The 13137-nt window shown below is 41.4% G+C and overlaps 2 long non-coding RNA genes across 21 annotated transcripts; one reads left to right on the plus strand and one right to left on the minus strand.

Annotated features, from left to right (window-relative positions):
- The first annotated feature begins 3001 nt into the window (after positions 1-3001).
- Positions 3002-9114, plus strand: LOC127923662 (uncharacterized). Its single transcript, XR_008114965.1, has 4 exons — positions 3002-3274; positions 5336-5435; positions 8192-8270; positions 8953-9114. It is a non-coding gene; the product is annotated as an uncharacterized LOC127923662 (long non-coding RNA).
- A 626-nt stretch (positions 9115-9740) lies between these two features.
- On the minus strand, positions 9741-11526 carry LOC127923664 (uncharacterized). Of its 20 annotated transcripts, XR_008114986.1 has the most exons (6): positions 11276-11522; positions 11084-11177; positions 10331-10988; positions 10237-10283; positions 10002-10189; positions 9741-9914 (listed from the first exon to the last, which is right to left on the minus strand). It is a non-coding gene; the product is annotated as an uncharacterized LOC127923664 (long non-coding RNA). The 20 variants fall into 20 exon arrangements; XR_008114984.1 differs by having other exon boundaries at positions 10002-10283; positions 10425-10988; XR_008114983.1 differs by lacking the exon at positions 10237-10283 and having other exon boundaries at positions 10284-10988.
- Between the last annotated feature and the right edge of the window lie 1611 nt (positions 11527-13137).

Raw genomic sequence — 13137 nt, forward strand, 5'->3', positions numbered from 1 at the left:
TAATATACAATTTAAGATAATACACTGCTCAAATAAATAAAAGGAACACTTAAACAACACAATGTAACTCCAAGTCAAACACACTTCTGTGAAATCAAACTGTCCACTTAGGAAGCAACACTAATTGACAATAAATGTCACATGCTGTTGAGCAAATGGAATAGACAACAGGTGGAAATTATAGGCAATTAGCAAGACACCCCCAATAAAGGAGTGGTTCTGCAGGTGGTGACTACAGACCACTTCTCAGTTCCTATGCTTCCTGGCTGATGTTTCTGTCACTTTTGAATGCTGGCGGTGCTTTCACTCTCGTGGTAGCATGAGACGGAGTCTACGAGTGGCTCAGGTAGTGCAGCTCATCCAGGATGGCACATCAATGCGAGCTGTGGCAAGAAGGTTTGCTGTGTCTGTCAGCGTATTGTCTAGAGCATGGAGACGCTACCAGAAGACAGGCCAATACATTAGGAGACATGGAGGAGGCCGTAGGAGGGCAACAACCCAGCAGCAGGACCGCTACCTCCGCCTTTGTGGAAGGGGGAGCAGGAGGAGCACTGCCAAAGCCCTGCGAAATGACCTCCAGCAGGCCACAAATGTGCATGTGTCTGCTCAAACGGTCAGAAACAGACTCCATGAGGGTGGTATGAGGACCCGACGTCCACAGGTGGGGGTTGTGCTTACAGCCCAACACCGTGCAGGACGTTTGGCATTTGCCAAAGAACGCCAAGATTGGCAAATTCGCCACCGGCGCCCTGTGCTCTTCACAGATGAAAGCAGGTTCACACTGAGCACATGTGACAGAGTCTGGAGACGCCGTGGAGAACGTTCTGCTGCCTGCAACATCCTCCAGCATGACCGGTTTGGCGGTGGGTCAGTCATGGTGTGGGGTGGCATTTCTTTGGGGGCCGCACAGCCCTCCATGTGCTCGCCTGACTGCCATTAGGTACCGAGATGAGATCCTCAGACCCCTTGTGAGACCATATGCTGGTGCGGTTGGCCCTGGGTTCCTCTAATGCAAGACAATGCTAGACCTCATGTGTGGCTGGAGTGTGTCAGCAGTTCCTGCAGAAGGAAGGCATTGATGCTATGGACCGCCTGTTCCCCAGACCTGAATCAATTGAGCACATCTGGGACATCATGTCTTGCTCCATCCTCAACGCCATTCACCACAGACTGTCCAGGAGTTGGCAGATGCTTTAGTCCAGGTCTGGGAGGAGATCCTCAGGGAGACCATCCGCCACCTCATCAGGAGCATGCCCACGCGTTGTAGGGGAGGTCATACAGGCACGTGGAGGCCACACACACTACTGAGCCTCATTTTGACTTGTTTTAAGGACATTACATCAAAGTTGGATCAGCATGTAGTTTTGGTTTTCACTTGGTAATTTTGGTGTGACTCCGAATCCAACGTAGTAGGTGATTTATCAATTCCAAAAACATAAACATTTTAAATTTCTCATATTTAATATTATCCAACCTGGTGCAGCTATAAAAAACAGTTATAATAAATTACAAAACACGATTACATGTGTTTCATTTGTGGAAACATACACATCTTCATAGCCCATTTCTTTATTGGTCTTTAGGCTACTTCCCTAAAACAACAATTGTACACTATAGACTTAAGTGTTCACTGCATACTACATTTGAAGTCGGAAGTCCAACTTTGGTTGGAGTCATTAAAACTTGTTTTTCAACCACTCCACAATTTTGATTTTAACAAACTATAGTTTTGGCAGTTGGTTAGGACATCTACTTTGTGCATGACACAATTACTTTTTCCAACAATTGTTTACAGGCGGATTATTTCACTTATAATTCACTGTATCACAATTCAGTGGGTCAGAAGTTTACATACACTATGTTGACTGTGCCTTTAAACAGCTTGGAAAATTCCAGAAAATTATGTAATAGCTTTAGAAGCTTCTGATAGGCTAATTGACATCATTTGAGTAATTTGGAGGTGTTCCTGTGGATGCATTTCAAGGCCTACCTTTAAACTCAATGCATCTTGGCTTGACATCCTGGGAAAATCCCAAAATCAGCAGAGACCTCAGAAAAAAAAATTGTAGACCTCCACAAGTCTGGTTCATCCTTTAGAGCAATTACCAAACGCCTGAAGGTACCACATTCATCTGTACAAACAACAGTACGCAAGTATAAACACCATGGGACCATGCAGCCATCATACCGCTCAGGAAGGAGACGCGTTCTGTCTCCTAGAGATGAACGTACTTTGGTGAGAAAAGTGCAAATCAATCCCAGAACAACAGCAAAGGACCTTGTGAAGATGCTGGAGGAAACCGGTACAAAAGTATCTATATCCACAGTGAAACGAGTGGATATAAGGCAGAAGCCACTGCTCCAAAACAAAACAAAAAAGCCAGACTAGGGTTTTCAACTGGACATAGGGACAAAGATTGTACTTTTTGGAGAGATGTCCTCTGGTATGATGCAACATAAATAGAACTGTTTGGACCAAAGTCAAGGTAATGACCCATCGTTATGTTTGGAGGAAAAGCGTGTGCGGGGGAGGCTTGCAAGCCTGACTCCAGTCACACCAGCTCTGTCAGGAGGAATGGACCATCCCAACCTTGAAGCACGGGGTGGCAGCATCATGACTTGGGAATGTGATGAAATAAATAAAAGCTGAAATAAATCATTCTCTCTACTATTATGCTGACACTTCACATTCTTAAAATAAAGTGGTGATCCTAAGACATGGAATTTGAACTTTTATTAAATGTCAGGAACTGTGAAACTGAGTTGAAATGTATTCAGCTAAGCTTAGCCATAACCACATAGTAAACTCTTTGTCTCACTTCCTCCATCTCCTCCTCCATCTCCTCCTCCTGCCTACAGAACCTGTCCTCCATCCAGCCCTCTGTAGCCATGCGTCAGTACCTCCAGGTTTTCCATAACCACACAGTAAACTCCCTGTCTCTATTCCTCCTCCATCTCCTCCTCCTTTTCCTCTTTCTCCTGCCTACAGAACCTGTCCTCCATCCAGCCCTCTGCAGCTGTACGTCAGTACCTCCAGAGCTTCCATGACATTGTAAATGAGGAGCCCATTTACTGGCTGGTGTCTCTGTTGCCCAGAGCCCTGCTCAGACCTTACCTGGCACAGAACCTGCCCCTGGGAGAGAGGACCAGACCAGGCCCCAGCCCCTGCCTCTACCCCTGGCTAAACCTCTTCCCCTGCCCCTGCTACCAGTGGGGGAGAGGACATGAAGCCAGACCAGAGGAACCAGAAGGATGAGTCTGGGACATATTACAGGTATATTAAGGATATTATAATGTAATACAACTGATACAATATAATGTATTTTTTTTTTTTTTTATTTCACCTTTATTTAACCAGGTAGGCAAGTTGAGAACAAGTTCTCATTTGCAACTGCGACCTGGCCAAGATAAAGCATAGCAGTGTGAACAGACAACACAGAGTTACATGGAGTAAACAATTAACAAGTCAATAACACAGTAGAAAAAGAAGTCTATATACAATGTGTGCAAAGGCATGAGGAGGTAGGTGAATAATTACAATTTTGCAGATTAACACTGGAGTGATAAATGATCAGATGGTCATGTACAGGTAGAGATATTGGTGTGCAAAAGAGCAGAAAAGTAAATAAATAAAAACAGTATGGGGATGAGGTAGGTGAAAATGGGTGGGCTATTTACCAATAGACTATGTACAGCTGCAGCGATCAGTTAGCTGCTCAGATAACAGATGTTTGAAGTTGGTGAGGAGATAAAAGTCTCCAACTTCAGCGATTTTGCAATTCGTTCCAGTCACAGGCAGCAGAGTACTGGAACGAAGGCGACAAATGAGGTGTTGGCTTTAGGGATGATCAGTGAGATACACCTGCTGGAGCGCGTGCTACGGATGGGTGTTGCCATCGTGACCAGTGAACTGAGATAAGGCGGAGCTTTACCTAGCATGGACTTGTAGAGGACCTGGAGCCAGTGGGTCTGGCGACGAATATGTAGCGAGGGGCCAGCCGACTAGAGCATACAAGTCGCAGTGGTGGGTGGTATAAGGTGCTTTAGTGACAAAACGGATGGCACTGTGATAAACTGCATCCAGTTTGCTGAGAAGAGTGTTGGAATCAATTTTGTAGATGACATCGCGAAGTCGAGAATCGGTAGGATAGTCAGTTTTACTAGGGTAAGTTTGGCGGCGTGAGTGAAGGAGGCTTTGTTGCGGAATAGAAAGCCGACTCTTGATTTGATTTTCGATTGGAGATGTTTTGATATGAGTCTGGAAGGAGAGTTTACAGTCTAGCCAGACACCTAGGTACTTATAGATGTCCACATATTCAAGGTCGGAACCATCAGGGTGGTGATGCTAGTCGGGCATGCGGGTGCAGGCAGCGATTGGTTGAAAAGCATGCATTTGGTTTTACTAGCGTTTAAGAGCAGTTGGAGGCCACGGAAGGAGTGTTGTATGGCATTGAAGCTCGTTTGGAGGTTAGATAGCACAGTGTCAAGGACGGGCCGGAAGTATATAGAATGGTGTCGTCTGCATAGAGGTGGATCAGGGAATCGCCCGCTGCAAGAGCAACATCTTTGATATATACAGAGAAAGATTCGGCCCGAGGGTGAACCCTGGCACCCCATAGAGACTGCCAGAGGACCGGACAGCATGCCCTCCCGATTTGACACACTGAACTCTGTCTGCAAATTGGTGGTGAACCAGGCAAGGCAGTCATCCGAAAAACCGAGGCTACTGAGTCTGCCGATAAGAATATGGTGATTGACAGAGTCGAAAGCCCCGGCAAGGTCAATGAAGACGGCTGCACAGTACTGTCTTTTATCGATGGCGGTTATGATATCGTTTAGTACCTTGAGTGGCTGAGGTGCACCCCGGCTCGGAAACCAGATTGCACAGCGGAGAAGGTACGGTGGGATTCGAGATGGTCAGTGACCTGTTTGTTGACTTGGCTTTCGAAGACCTTAGATAGGCAGGGCAGGATGGATATAGGTCTGTAACAGTTTGGGTCCAGGGTGTCTCCCCCTGAATGATATTGATGAAATAATATATGCTGGTTGATATTGATGATATGAGGTATGCTGATTGATATTGATGATATGAGGTATGCTGGTTGATATTGATGATATGAGGTATGCTGGTTGATATTGATGATATGAGGTATGCTGGTTGATATTGATGATATAATACTGCTGGTTGATATTGATGTTGCTGATTGATATTGATGATATGATATTGATTGCCAATGGAAGTTTATAGTGTCTCAACTCCACATTGTTGTGTTTAATCTTGTCAAATGTGGTGATATTGTGGAGTGACTCTTTTCTATCCTGTCTCTCTCTCCAGGCATCTACTGGAGAAGTACCAGGATGTGATAGACGTCTATAAGGCTGTCAACATCTTCAGAGCCCCAGATGATCAACGAGAAGTCTCTCTTCACCTCCAGGTGCGGTTAGCCTGACTTAGGTCTACAGTTAGCCTAACTTACGAATGCTGTTAGCATGGTCCTGCAATCTATGTTTACAATGAGCCTGGTCCTGCTATCTAAGTCTACAGTTAGCCTGGTCCTGCTAATCAAGTTTACAGTTAGCCTTGTCCTGCTGTCTAATTCTAAAGTTAGCCTGGTCCTGCTATCTAATTCTACAGTTAGCCCGGTCCTGCTAACTAAGTCTACAGTTAGCCTGGTCCTGCTAACTAATTCTACAGTTAGCCTGGTCCTACTAACTAAGTCTACAGTTAGCCTTGTCCTGCTATCTAATTCTACAGTTAGCCTGGTCCTGCTAAACAAGTCTTGCCAGGTCTCCCTCTCAAAACAGGCTCTGAACCCTACGGGATCTTCTTAGCCTAGGCACCAGTCTATTTTGTGATAACATTCTACTCCTTGTCAACATAATTTGGCATATGACATGGAGTACAAGAAGTGTAATCCCAACTAGCGCATATGGTTTATTGAAAGTTGTGGGAACATACATTTTTGGTTTACTATTGGTTCTTGGGAGGAAACCATAACTTTACTGCCTGGTAAAAACGGGCATTTTTAAACGTTCTGAAAACGGAAGTGAAGAGTTAGCCTGTTCTGGGAACGTTTTGAGAACGTTTTTACGGTTCCAGGGAGGTCTCATCTTACTATGGTTTCAGGGAGGTTCTGAGAACGTTTACTATGGTTCCAGGGAGGTTCTGAGAACGTTCAGGGAGGTTCTACGTCTTACTATGGTTCCAGGGAGGTTCTGAGAACGTCTTACTATGGTTCCAGGGAGGTTCTGAGAACGTCTAACTATGGTTCCAGGGAGGTTCTGAGAACGTCTTACTATGGTTCCAGGGAGGTTCTGAGAACATCTAACTATGGTTCCAGGGAGGTTCTGAGAACGTCTTACTATGGTTCCAGGGAGGTTCTGAGAACATCTAACTATGGTTCCAGGGAGGTTCTGAGAACGTCTTACTATGGTTCCAGGGAGGTTCTGAGAACGTTCTCTTACTATGGTTCCAGGGAGGTTCTGAGAGCGTCTAACTATCGTTCAGGGAGGTTCTGAGAACGTCTAACTATAGTTCCAGGGAGGTTCTAGGAACGTCTTACTATGGTTCAGGAACATTTTCCTGGGAGGTTTATTAACACTCAGAGAAACAGAATTATTGGTTATTTGGAGTTTTTAAACTTACGTTCACTGAATGTTTCAATAAAACGTTGAGAAGCACAAATGACATGTTTGATGAACATCAGCTAAAACTTTTAATAAAAGCACAGCTCTGTTATGTTCATCTCTGTGTTAATGTTAAACGTCTCTGTGATGTTCATCTCTGTATTAATGTCTCTGTGATGTTCATCTCTGTTAATGTCTCTGTGATGTTCATCTCTGTATTAATGTCTCTGTGATGTTCATCTCTGTATTAATGTGTCTGTGATGTTCATCCCCTGTATTACTAGTTGACAGAGTAATATAACTGAGGTCATATAAATGTTGTCTCTGTGATGTTCATCTCTGTGTTAATGTTTAATGTCTCTGTGATGTTCATCTCTGTTATGTTTAATGTCTCTGTGATGTTCATCTCTGTATTAATGTCTGTGATGTTCATCTCTGTATTAATGTTTAATGTCTCTGTGATGTTCATCTCTGTATTAATGTCTCTGTGATGTTCATCTCTGTATTAATGTCTCTGTGGTGTTCATCTCTGTATTAATGTCTCTGTGATGTTCATCTCTGTGTTAATGTTTAATGTCTCTGTGATGTTCATCTCTGTATTCATGTTTAATGTCTCTGTGATGTTCATCTCTGTATTAATGTTTATGTCTCTGTGGTGTTCATCTCTGTATTAATGTTTAATGTCTCTGTGAATTTCATCTCTGTGTTAATGTTAAATGTCTCTGTGATGTTCATCTCTGTATTATTAATGTCTCTGTGATGTTCATCTGTATTCTGTGGCAGAGTAATATAATGTATATAATGTTGTCTCTGTGATGTTCATCTCTGTATTATGTTTAATGTCTCTGTTCTGATGTTCATCTATAATTAATGTCTGTGTTATCTCTGTTTAATGTCTCTGTGATGTTCATCTCTGTATTAATGTTTAATGTCTCTGTGATGTTCATCTCTGGATGAATGTTTCATGTCTCTGTGATGTTCATCTCTGTATTAATGTTTAATGTCTCTGTGGTGTTCATCTCTGTATTAATGTTTAATGTCTCTGTGATATTCATCTCTCTATTAATGTCTCTGTGATGTTCATCCCCTGTATTACTAGTTGGCAGAGTAATATAACTGAGGTCATATATAATGTTGTCTCTGTGATGTTCATCTCTGTATTACTAGTTGGCAGAGTAATATAACTGAGGTCATATATAATGTTGTCTCTGTGATGTTCATCTCTGTATTACTAGTTCACAGAGTAATATAACTGAGGTCATATATAATGTTGTCTCTGTGATGTTCATCTCTGTATTAATATAATATAACTGAGGTCATATATAATGTTGTCTCTGTGATGTTCATCTCTGTATTACTAGTGAGGCAGAGTAATATAACTGAGGGGTCATATATAATGTTGTCTCTGTGATGTTCATCTCTGTATTACTAGTTGGCAGAGTAATATAACTGAGGTCATATATAACGTTGTCTCCAGCTGGAGAGTCCTAATACTTTAAATATCAAATCAATAAATCAATGAATATCTGATGTAATCTAATCCGTCTGTATAATATTATCCTAGCTGGTTTCCCACTGGTGACGAGGAGGAAGAGGAGGACCAACCCAACCTGTGGTCTGTGGAGTCTGGTCCTGACGTTAGGGTGAGTGACGTATTTATTTATGACCACGATAATCTTGTATCATTCGGGGGATTGTGAAATGTTTTATATTTTATTTCACCTTTATTTAACCAGGTAGTCTAGTTGAGAACACATTCTCATTTACAACTGCGACCTGGCCAAGATAAAGCAAAGCAGTTCGACACAAACAACAACACAGAGTTACACATGGAATAAACAAACATACAGTCAATAATTCAGTACAAAAAGTCTATATACAGTGAGTGCAAATGAGGTAAGATAAGGGAGGTAAGGCAATAAATAGGCCAAGGTGTCGAGGGTAATTACAATATAGCAATTAAACACTGGAATGGTAGAGGGATGAATGTGCAAGTAGAGATACTGGGGTGAAAAGGAGCAAGATAAATAAATAAATACAGTATGGGGATGAGGTAGTTGGATGGGCTATTTACAGATGGGCTATGTACAGGTGCAGTGATCTGTGATCATTGGTAATGTTGGTAATGTGACTGTTTCTCTTTTTAACATTTACATGTATTTTCTAACACACTAACCCCCATATGTCCCATGGCCAGTCAGCTTCTGGTTCATAGTGACTCTATTGGGACAGCTATGTCAAGAGAGCCTTTCAGATAAGATGTTGTCTGTCATTGGTCTTTTTGTCCTGTCTCTTACATTTGGTTGTTTTTGTCGCCCCCTCCAGGTGAAGCTGTAGCAGTGCAGCTGTAGAATACAGGGAGCTGAGTGTGTAAGGCTGTGTGTGTGTTGGCTTTCACACTGGGCAGGACTGTTCCTCTTGTCAGACATATTCCAATATTCCACTTTTATGTTAGTAACTTCCCTCAAATATCTACTGTTTAAACTGTATTGAATGTACACAATAACACATTTAATGAATGTACAGCACAATAAAATAAATAACATTTTAATAAAATCTAAGAATTGTGAACTGTTGAACTGTATTTTCTATATGGGTATTGGAATGTGAATATTACACAGCCAATCACATTTGCTGTGCTCTACCACAACCAGAAGAATTGCTCTGGCTAGCCACTAAACAGATGGTATTGAAAATTGACCAATCAGGTAGGTTGCCCCACTAGCAGTGGGCCAATATTTGAATGCTCCATTGTATAAACAATTCTATTTATCCTGTGTGCATGTTTTACATTCATGTTGGATCCACTGATTTCAAACAATTAGAGAATACTTGTCCTTATCACATCTTCCTCAAAGTCTGTCTTTAATTATTTACTGGATTTACAATCAAAACAACTTGGCTGACATTATGGTTGAGATGTAAACCTGCTCTTAAATGAATAGATGAAAGCGTTTCTCTTTGGGACGTACCAAACATAACTCCTGTTACTTTAACACTTTCACCTTTCTGGGTGTAACAATTGTGAAGTTCCCATCCTGACGAGTGGATTGACAAAAAAGGGGTTTTTATATCAGAATTTATGGTCTGGATGACGATGACAGATTTACATGGTGAGGATTATGAGGATAGTTAGAAACCAGATGTTTTCCCCTGTCAGATTTACATGGTGAGGAGCGAGGATAGTTAGAAACTCGATGTTTTCTCCTGTCAGATTTACATGTTGAGGATAGTTAGAAACCGATGTTTTCTCCTGTCAGATTTACATGTTGAGGATAGTTAGAAACCTGATGTTCTCTCCTCTCAGATTTACATGTTGAGGATGAAACCAGATGTTTTCTCCCATGATTTACATGTTGAGGATAGTTAGAAACTCGATGTTTTCTCCTGTCAGATTTACATGGTGAGGATAGTTAGAAACTCGATGTTTTCTCCTGTCAGATTTACATGTTGAGGATAGTTAGAAACTCGATGTTTTCTCCTGTCAGATTTACATGGTGAGGATAGTTAGAAACTCGATGTTTTCTCCTGTCAGATTTACATGTTGAGGATAGTTAGAAACCTGATGTTTTCTCCTGTCAGATTTACATGTTGAGGATAGTTAGAAACCCGATGTTTTCTCCTCTCAGATTTACATGTTGAGGATAGTTAGAAACCTGATGTTTTCTCCTGTCAGATTTACATGTTGAGGATAGTTAGAAACCAGATGTTTTCTCCTGTCAGATTTACATGTTGAGGATAGTTAGAAACCCGATGTTTTCTCCTGTCAGATTTACATGTTGAGGATAGTTAGAAACCAGATGTTTTCTCCTGTCAGATTTACATGTTGAGGATAGTTAGAAACCCGATGTTTTCTCCTGTCAGATTTACATGTTGAGGATAGTTAGAAACCAGATGTTTTCTCCTGTCAGATTTACATGTTGAGGATAGTTAGAAACCCGATGTTTTCTCCTGTCAGATTTACATGTTGAGGATAGTTAGAAACCCGATGTTTTCTCCTCTCAGATTTACATGTTGAGGATAGTTAGAAACCAGATGTTTTCTCCTGTCAGATTTACATGTTGAGGATAGTTAGAAACCCGATGTTTTCTCCTGTCAGATTTACATGTTGAGGATAGTTAGAAACTCGATGTTTTCTCCTGTCAGATTTACATGTTGAGGATAGTTAGAAACCCGATGTTTTCTCCTGTCAGATTTACATGTTGAGGATAGTTAGAAACCCGATGTTTTCTCCTGTCAGATTTACATGTTGAGGATAGTTAGAAACCTGATGTTTTCTCCTGTCAGATTTACATGTTGAGGATAGTTAGAAACCTGATGTTCTCTCCTGTCAGATTTACATGTTGAGGATAGTTAGAAACCTGATGTTTTCTCCTGTCAGATTTACATGTTGAGGATAGTTAGAAACCAGATGTTTCTCTCCTGTCAGATTTACATGTTGAGGATAGTTAGAAACCAGATGTTTTCTCCTGTCAGATTTACATGTTGAGGATAGTTAGAAACCAGATGTTTTCTCCTGTCAGATTTACATGTTGAGGATAGTTAGAAACCTGATGTTCTCTCCTGTCAGATTTACATGTTGAGGATAGTTAGAAACCAGATGTTTCTCCTGTCAGATTTACATGTTGAGGATAGTTAGAAACCAGACCAGATGTTTTCTCCTGTCAGATTTACATGTTGAGGATAGTTAGAAACCTGATGTTTTCTCCTGTCAGATTTACATGTTGAGGATAGTTAGAAACCAGATGTTTTCTCCTGTCAGATTTACATGTTGAGGATAGTTAGAAACCAGATGTTTTCTCCTGTCAGATTTACATGTTGAGGATAGTTAGAAACCAGATGTTTTCTCCTGTCAGATTTACATGTTGAGGATAGTTAGAAACCTGATGTTCTCTCCTGGAAGTTGTCTATGGCTGCAGGGGCATCTGATGTTCTCAAGTTGACAAGTTGGAACCCCCAGGCCTTTCTGTCTCAATTATAATAGTATGTAAAAGGAAGTCGTTGCACCCTGCTAGGCCTTTCTGTCTCAATTATTAGGAGTTACGTTGCACCCTGCTAGGCCTTTCTGTCTCAATTATAATAGTATGTAAAGGAGTTGGAGTACGTTGCACCCTGCTAGGCCTTTCTGTCTCAATTATAATAGTATGTAAAGGAGTTGGAGTACGTTGCACCCTGCTAGGCCTTTCTGTCTCAATTATAATAGTATGTAAAGGAGTTGGAGTACGTTGCACCCTGCTAGGCCTTTTCTGTCTCAATTATAATAGTATGTAAAGGAGTTGGAGTACGTTTGCACCCTGCTAGGGCCTTTCTGTCTCAATTATAATAGTATGTAAAGGAGTTGGAGTACGTTGCACCCTGCTAGGCCTTTCTGTCTCAATTATAATAGTATGTAAGTTAGTACGTTGCACCCTGCTAGGCCTTTCTGTCTCAATTATAATAGTATGTAAGGTTGGAGTACGTTGCACCCTGCTAGGCCTTTCTGTCTCAATTATAATAGTATGTAAAGGTCTCAATTATAATAGTTGGAGTACGTTGCACCCTGCTAGGCCTTTCTGTCTCAATTATAATAGTATGTAAAGGAGTTGGAGTACGTTGCACCCTGCTAGGCCTTTCTGTCTCAATTATAATAGTATGTAAAGGAGTTGGAGTACGTTGCACCCTGCTAGGCCTTTCTGTCTCAATTATAATAGTATGTAAAGGAGTTGGAGTACGTTGCACCCTGCTAGGCCTTTCTGTCTCAATTATAATAGTATGTAAAGGAGTTGAAGTACGTTGCACCCTGCTAGTCCTTTCTATCTCAGTTATAATAGTAGGGAGAGACTTTAATGTTCTGACAATAACAATGTAGAGGTAGATCTCCTTTAACAGCATCTGCTGGGCTGCATTCCATGTGGTTGAAACCACAGTAAAAAGTTATCATGTCTCAGGGTGTGTAGAGATGGTGATGAGGATGCTTAACCCTTGTGTGGTGTTCGGGTCTGTCTGACCCATTTTCAATGTTTATTAAAGAAAGATTACACAATTATACATATATTTTGTTGTCATTTTATGTGACAAATAAAACATTTGAATTAAAATGAAACATTTTGATCATTTATATCACATATGTGGTGTTTGGGTCCACTGGACCAGAGGGTAATAGAAGTGTGGAAATGTGTGTGTGTGAGTGTGTGTAACAGTGTGTGTGTGTGTGTGTGTGTGTGTGTGTGTGTGAAACCACAGTAAAAGTGTGTGTGAGTGTGTAGAGTGTGTGTGTGTGTGTGTGTGTGTGTGTGTGTGTGTGTGTGTGTGTGTGTGTGTGTGTGTGTGTGTGTGTGTGTGTGTGTGTGTGTGTGTGAGAGTGTGAGTAGTGTGAGTGTGAGTGTGAGTGTGAGTGTGAAAACAAGTAAAAATGAAACAAAGTGTGCAGTGTGAGTGTGTGTAGGTTGAAAACAAGTAAAAATGTCCACCTGCCAAATGTATGCAGTGTGTCTCCCAACACTCTGTCTTCCTCTTCCCTGTTTGTCTCCC

This window comes from Oncorhynchus keta, unplaced genomic scaffold (assembly GCF_023373465.1).
Source record: "Oncorhynchus keta strain PuntledgeMale-10-30-2019 unplaced genomic scaffold, Oket_V2 Un_contig_30411_pilon_pilon, whole genome shotgun sequence".
Lineage (NCBI taxonomy): Eukaryota > Metazoa > Chordata > Actinopteri > Salmoniformes > Salmonidae > Oncorhynchus > Oncorhynchus keta.